Source organism: Argopecten irradians, chromosome 13 (genome assembly GCF_041381155.1).
Source record: "Argopecten irradians isolate NY chromosome 13, Ai_NY, whole genome shotgun sequence".
Taxonomy (NCBI): Eukaryota; Metazoa; Mollusca; class Bivalvia; order Pectinida; family Pectinidae; genus Argopecten; species Argopecten irradians.
The window spans coordinates 784,888-792,454 of record NC_091146.1 but is presented as its reverse complement, the minus strand read 5'-3'; the positions used below and the strand labels follow the sequence as shown (position 1 = coordinate 792,454).

Below are 7,567 nucleotides of genomic sequence, written 5' to 3'. Positions count from 1 at the left end.
TATGGTGACGTCACTAACATCACTGACATGGTTGTATGGTGACGTCACTAACATCACTGACATGGTTGTATGGTGACGTCACTAACATCACTGACATGGTTGTATGGTGACGTCACTAACATCACTGACATGGTTGTATGGTGACGTCACTCACCAAATCATCTGACATGGTTGTATGGTGACGTCACTAACATCACTGACATGGTTGTATGGTGACGTCACTAACATCACTGACATGGTTGTATGGTGACGTCACTAACATCACTGACATGGTTGTATGGTGACGTCACTAACATCACTGACATGGTTGTATGGTGACGTCACTAACATCACTGACATGGTTGTATGGTGACGTCACTAACATCACTGACATGGTTGTATGGTGACGTCACTAACATCACTGACATGGTTGTATGGTGACGTCACTAACATCACTGACATGGTTGTATGGTGACGTCACTAACATCACTGACATGGTTGTATGGTGACGTCACTAACATCACTGACATGGTTGTATGGTGACGTCACTCACATCACTGACATGGTTGTATGGTGACGTCACTAACATCACTGACATGGTTGTATGGTGACGTCCAAAACATCACTGACATGGTTGTATGGTGACGTCACTAACATCACTGACATGGTTGTATGGTGACGTCACTAACATCACTGACATGGTTGTATGGTGACGTCACTAACATCACTGACATGGTTGTATGGTGACGTCACTAACATCACTGACATGGTTGTATGGTGATATCGTTAACATCACTGACATGGTTGTATGGTGACGTCACTAACATCACTGACATGGTTGTATGGTGACGTCACTAACATCACTGACATGGTTGTATGGTGACGTCACTAACATCACTGACATGGTTGTGTGGTGACGTCACTAACATCACTGACATGGTTGTATGGTGACGTCACTAACATCACTGACATGGTTGTATGGTGACGTCACTAACATCACTGACATGGTTGTATGGTGACGTCACTAACATCACTGACATGGTTGTATGGTGACGTCACTAAACATCACTGACATGGTTGTATGGTGACGTCACTAACATCACTGACATGGTTGTATGGTGACGTCACTAACATCACTGACATGGTTGTATGGTGACGTCACTAACATCACTGACATGGTTGTATGGTGACGTCACTAACATCACTGACATGGTTGTATGGTGACGTCACTAACATCACTGACATGGTTGTATGGTGACGTCACTAACATCACTGACATGGTTGTAGGGTGTGACGTCACTAACATCACTGACATGGTTGTATGGTGACGTCACTAACATCACTGACATGGTTGTATGGTGACGTCCATAACATCACTGACATGGTTGTATGGTGACGTCACTAACATCACTGACATGGTTGTATGGTGACGTCACTAACATCACTGACATGGTTGTATGGTGACGTCACTAACATCACTGACATGGTTGTATGGTGACGTCACTAACATCACTGACATGGTTGTATGGTGACGTCACTAACATTCAACATTGAAAAAAAACACCAACAAAAAAAACAACCAAAACAATGTATGTATACAAAAATGTTTTTTTTTTATTTCAATTTCATAATCATCAGTCAATATCAGAATGTAACGATAAAATTAAGTCAGATCTTCATTGTTTCCAGGTTCAATAACCTATACAATCCTAATTATGACACACAGCACTAAGTTTGTTAGTGTGGACATTGTCATGATTCAAAATAAATATCAAACGATAAATTCTGGAGTGTTCAAAATCAAAAAAAAAGAAAGACAAAAACTAAAACATTATATTCAAAACAGACACATTGTTTAGTTAAAGTCAAACTTCTCTATATAATGGATTTTAACCGATTTAACATAAAGATATACTTCTGGTGCCGGACTATCAAGATATAGAAATGTACCGGTATATGTAATAGAGTAGAAGTACAGCCAAAGGATTAACGACCACAGATTCTACAGTATTGTACATACACAAAGACATGTATATATATAGACATATAAACAGGATTCAAAGCAAATTCAAAACATAAATAATAATACAATAACATAAAATAGCAATACTTGACTGCAGCCACTCTGAAATTGCTAACAACTGTCCAATCAGTGACAATACCTGACTGCAGCCACTCTGAAATTGCTAACAACTGTCCAATCAGTGACAATACTTGACTGCAGCCACTCTGAAATTGCTAACAACTGTCCAATCAGTGACAATACTTGACTACAGCTACTCTGAAAATTGCTAACAACTGTCCAATCTGTGACTACACCTGACTGCAGCCACTCTGAAATTGCTAACAACTGTCCAATCAGTGACAATACTTGACTGCAGCCACTCTGAAATTGCTAACAACTGTCCAATCAGTGACAATACCTGACTGCAGCCACTCTGAAATTGCTAACAACTGTCCAATCAGTGACAATACTTGACTGCAGCCACTCTGAAATTGCTAACAACTGTCCAATCAGTGACAATACTTGACTGCAGCCACTCTGAAATTGCTAACAACTGTCCAATCAGTGACAATACTTGACTGCAGCCACTATGAAATTGCTAACAACTGTCCAATCAGTGACAATACCTGACTGCAGCCACTCTGACATTGCTAACAACTGTCCAATCAGTGACAATACTTGACTGCAACCACTCTGACATTGCTAACAACTGTCCATCAGTGACAATACCTGACTGCAGCCACTCTGAAATTGCTAACAACTGTCCAATCAGTGACAATACTTGACTACAGCTACTCTGAAATTCTTAACAACTGTCCAATCAGTGACAATACTTGACTGTAGCCACTCTGAAATTGCTAACAACTGTCCAATCAGTGACAATACTTGACTTGACAGCAGCCACTATGAAATTGCTAACAACTGTCCAATCAGTGACAATACTTGACTGCAGCCACTCTGACATTGCTAACAACTGTCCAATCAGTGACAATACTTGACTGCAACCACTCTGACATTGCTAACAACTGTCCATCAGTGACAATACCTGACTGCAGCCACTCTGAAATTGCTAACAACTGTCCAATCAGTGACAATACTTGACTGCAGCCACTCTGAAATTGCTAACAACTGTCCAATCAGTGACAATACCTGACTGCAGCCACTCTGAAATTGCTAACAACTGTCCAATCAGTGACAATACTTGACTGCAGCCACTCTGAAATTGCTAACAACTGTCCAATCTGTGACTACACCTGACTGCAGCCACTCTGAAATTGCTAACAACTGTCCATCAGTGACAATACTTGACTGCAGCCACTCTGAAATTGCTAACAACTGTCCAATCAGAAAACCTTGAGTAAATCGTAAATGTTTTCAAAACAACAAATAGAAAATGAATAAAACATGAAAAGTCATACAAAGGGGAATAACTCTTGCTCCATGAACAACAAAAAAAAAGAAAAAAGAAGTGCTAGACACGTCATTGAAGTAAACTCAGTACTAGTTAGACACTGTAGAGTCAGACCGTGCGGCTGAGGTTCAAACTGGAGACCTGTGACCACTAGTGGAAAGCTCTATCAATCGAGCCACCAAGGCCCCTATGATTAGCTTGACCACTTGCTATAAAATGGTGAAAACAGTAAACTTCACTGTAAATAGTTACTATTGAGATAATTGTGATATGTAGTATATATACAAATGATTCCTTACTTGTACTGGCAGATCAAGGCACATTCTACAACCATATCTCCAACTCCACAGGCTATTACCACAGTGACAACATCAACTCCAAACCAAACCTTTATAACTAATCTGTATAACTATGTTAAAACAGAAAGAGATGTCTTGGTGATATGTTTGCGGTAAATCATAGACAATTCTAGGATTAGATACAGTTAATTATTATCAAGTAAAAATAATCCAGTAATATACCCTAATTGGCATTATGTCTTCCAGACTAATAATGATAAACAGATTTTATTGTCCAGAGAGATCACAGGGAAATGTATTATCACTAAGTCTGTAGGTTCACCTCATCAACATATAGCATGGGGCATTTAAAGTTTCACGGCACTACAGCAGTATGGACATGAGAAAAGAATAAAAATAACAAATAAGTTACCACCACATCATAAAATCCCATAGAATACATTATTTGTATTATTTTGTGCTTGTTCTAAAGACGGACCTGTGCATATCAAATGTGATGTTAATCATTTGTTAGTGACAGTTAGGCTGTTTTCTTTTATTAAAATCATGATTTATTTAATACTCATTAACAAATAAAAAATGAAAGTAACACTCATTAAGTACATGAAAGTAACACTCATTAAGTACATGTAAAGGTAGATAACTCTGTTATATATTCAGTGTGAAAGCCCAGTAAGAGAGGATTATTTTAAAGATTACCATGGATAAACATTATAGATTACCATATGATAAACATTAAAGATTACCAAGGATAAACATTAAAGATTACCATGGATAAACATTAAAGATTACCATGGATAAACATTAAAGATTACCATGGATAAACATTAAAGATTACCATGGATAAACATTAAAGATTACCATGAATAAACATTAAAGATTACCATGGATAAACATTAAAGATTACCATGAATAAACATTAAAGATTACCATGGATAAACATTAAAGATTACCATGGATAAACATTAAAGATTACCATGAATAAACATTAAAGATTACCATGGATAAACATTAAAGATTACCATGAATAAACATTAAAGATTACCATGATGGATAAACATTAAAGATTACCATGGATAAACATTAAAGATTACCATGATGGATAAACATTATAGATTACCATGGATAAACATTAAAGATTACCATGGATAAACATTAAAGATTACCATGGATAAACATTAAAGATTACCATGGATAAACATTAAAGATTACCAAGGATAAACATTAAAGATTACCATGGATAAACATTAAAGATTACCATGGATAAACATTAAAGATTTCCATGATTAAACATTAAATGGTGAATGAAGAGACAAGAACTCAATACACTGTCACTTGTGTTTGATAACCTAGCCGTAAGCAGTCTCAGCCAGTGTTATGCTATTATTGAGAACTGAGGACTGAGAATCATGTTAAAAAAATGTTTAAACAAACTTAATTTCTTAATGAATGCTTCTTGAAAATAATAATGATAATAAAAAAAATGGAGCAACCATATATTTTATCATAAAATGTTTCTTAAAATTGAGAAAACTTTGCATAGTAGACATCAGAATGTTAAAAAGTGGGTATAAATGTAAAGAATAATTATCCACTCTGTAATGTGCAGATATAGAATTCCATAATATAGCATATTTTATGTTTTTTTCTATTTCACCAAATATTTAGAAAAAAAAATTTGTCTCACTAACATAGAGAAGATAAAATCTAAATGAAAACAAAAAAAGACTGCGTCACAGAGAGGACACCTGTTTAATATAAAATGAAGAAATCCTAACTAGACTATGTGATAACACAACTGTTCCAGCTACCATTCATAATACAAATCAAATAATCTTTTATCTTATTCTGAAATTTCTAATTTAAAGGTTCAATAATCGTAGTTTAAACTCAAACAAAGATATAAAATTCTTTAGTTTTAAGTCAGGGGAAACAATAACATTTCCTGCTATATAAGCATATTAGCATCTATTCATATTTCGTCTTTGCATATAACAGAGTTATCTCCCTTATAGTTATATGCATCGTATTGTGACGTCATGATTTTTGTGAACAAAATTCATATTGTTTTCTCAGGAAAAATTATGTTATGCTCGTAACCACGACATTACAATCCATCCCTACATGTACCCTTAAGGGCAGATAACTCAAGCAGGCAGTAACATGCAAATGCAAAATATGCTGTTACTTAATTACCGTTATGATTATGTTTTTTCCTTCAAATTAAATTTTTACAAATCAGTGATTATAAAATGAATAATTTTAAAGCTTTCCTTGAACTGTAATGGCACATTAACATGTTTTATAGAATAAGTAACACAAGCTTCAAATTCTTGAGATAAACATATTAAGTTTTATTTAATTTTGTTGTATTATGTTTTTATAAATAGAGGATCTTACATGAGTGGCTATGTGATTTATCAAACAAGCTCAATAATTTGATATACTACGGGCCTTTAGGTGAATGCCATTATCAAATTATCTAATGAGTTTGATAGCTTTCATATCACACACTCACCAGTGTAAGATTCTATTCATCACATAACTTTTTATCAATAGAATATAGGTAAAACTTTAAACTTTGTCTCCATATAAAACGTCTACTGAAAAAATGATGTAACGATGTAAATGATGTAAATGATGAAGAGATTATGACGTCAAAACTACCTGTGGCATCAGAATAGTGTTATTACACATGTGTCTTACGATATTTATGACACGGCCGTATGACATGGCTGGGCAGGTCAGTTATGTAATATATCAGTTTTCAAGTAAATAGACAACACTAATGAACCACATCGTTTGGTCATTGATGAAAACAAAATGGATTAAAGTACAACATTTCGATGGAAATTAGCTTGGGCTATCAAAGTAATTGATTAATAATAAGGAGTGGGCCGAATGTTTTTCCAACGATGTAAAAGATCGTTACAATGTTCTTCTAGCAAATACAATATTACAAATTCATAAATACATATATCTAGATCAATATAGAGTCAAGCCACCATAATACAGGTATTACATACAAAGTAGCATTCAAACAGTACCGTGCATCAATCAAGCTAATGGACAATGGAAATTAAATAACAACGTGCAGTTTAGCTTTCAGTTTAACACACTTGCTTTTCATGGCAATTTAGTTATAAATAAATTTAGTTAACATGCAATAAATTTAGAAAATTGTCACTCACTTTATCAGCCATAAAAAAATGAGATTGAGAACTAGGGGATTAGGTAAATAGATAAAATATAGACTATGATATCATGTTCTCCGGAGAACTCTCCACAAACACAACGTAACCCAAACAGGTCGCATAAAACGCACTACAACTCAGATCTCTGTCACTCAAACTCTTCGCACCAATGTAAAACTAGCTAGACTATTAAACATAACAGAGACATGGATCAGCAGCCACACTGTTGTACAACGCTGTCCGACTGATCTGTGGAGGAATTTGGTATAATCGTGGAGTTGTTGTCATCAGCCTTTGTTTCTAGATTTTGGTCTTCAACTTGGACTTTAAAGATATCTGTCAAAGAGATACAACAAAACAAATTGATGTACAGACATAAAATGTACTTTGTTTTGATCGGGGGTTAACAAGTCTAAAACAAATTGATGTCAGGTACAGACATAAAATGTACTTGGTTTTGATCGGGTGATAACAAGTCTAAAACAAACCCATGTCAGGTACAGACATAAAATGTACTTGGTTTTGATCGGGTGATAACAAGTCTAAAACAAACCCATGTCAGGTACAGACATAAAATGTACTTGGTTTTGATCGGGTGTTAACAAGTCTAAAACAAACCTATGTCAGGTACAGACATAAAATGTACTTGGTTTTGATTGGGTGTTAACAAGTCTAAACC

At 35.2% G+C, this 7,567-nt stretch overlaps 1 long non-coding RNA gene and 1 pseudogene across 1 annotated transcript; both read right to left on the bottom strand.

Moving 5' to 3' along the window:
- Positions 1-1,569: 1,569 nt before the first annotated feature.
- Positions 1,570-4,297, bottom strand: LOC138306118 (uncharacterized). Its single transcript, XR_011205782.1, has 2 exons — positions 3,289-4,297; positions 1,570-3,237 (listed from the first exon to the last, which is right to left on the bottom strand). It is a non-coding gene; the product is annotated as an uncharacterized lncRNA (long non-coding RNA).
- A 482-nt stretch (positions 4,298-4,779) lies between these two features.
- The window catches only part of LOC138306117 (ras-related protein rab-11.1-like), a 32,893-nt pseudogene continuing 30,105 nt past the window's right edge, over positions 4,780-7,567 (bottom strand).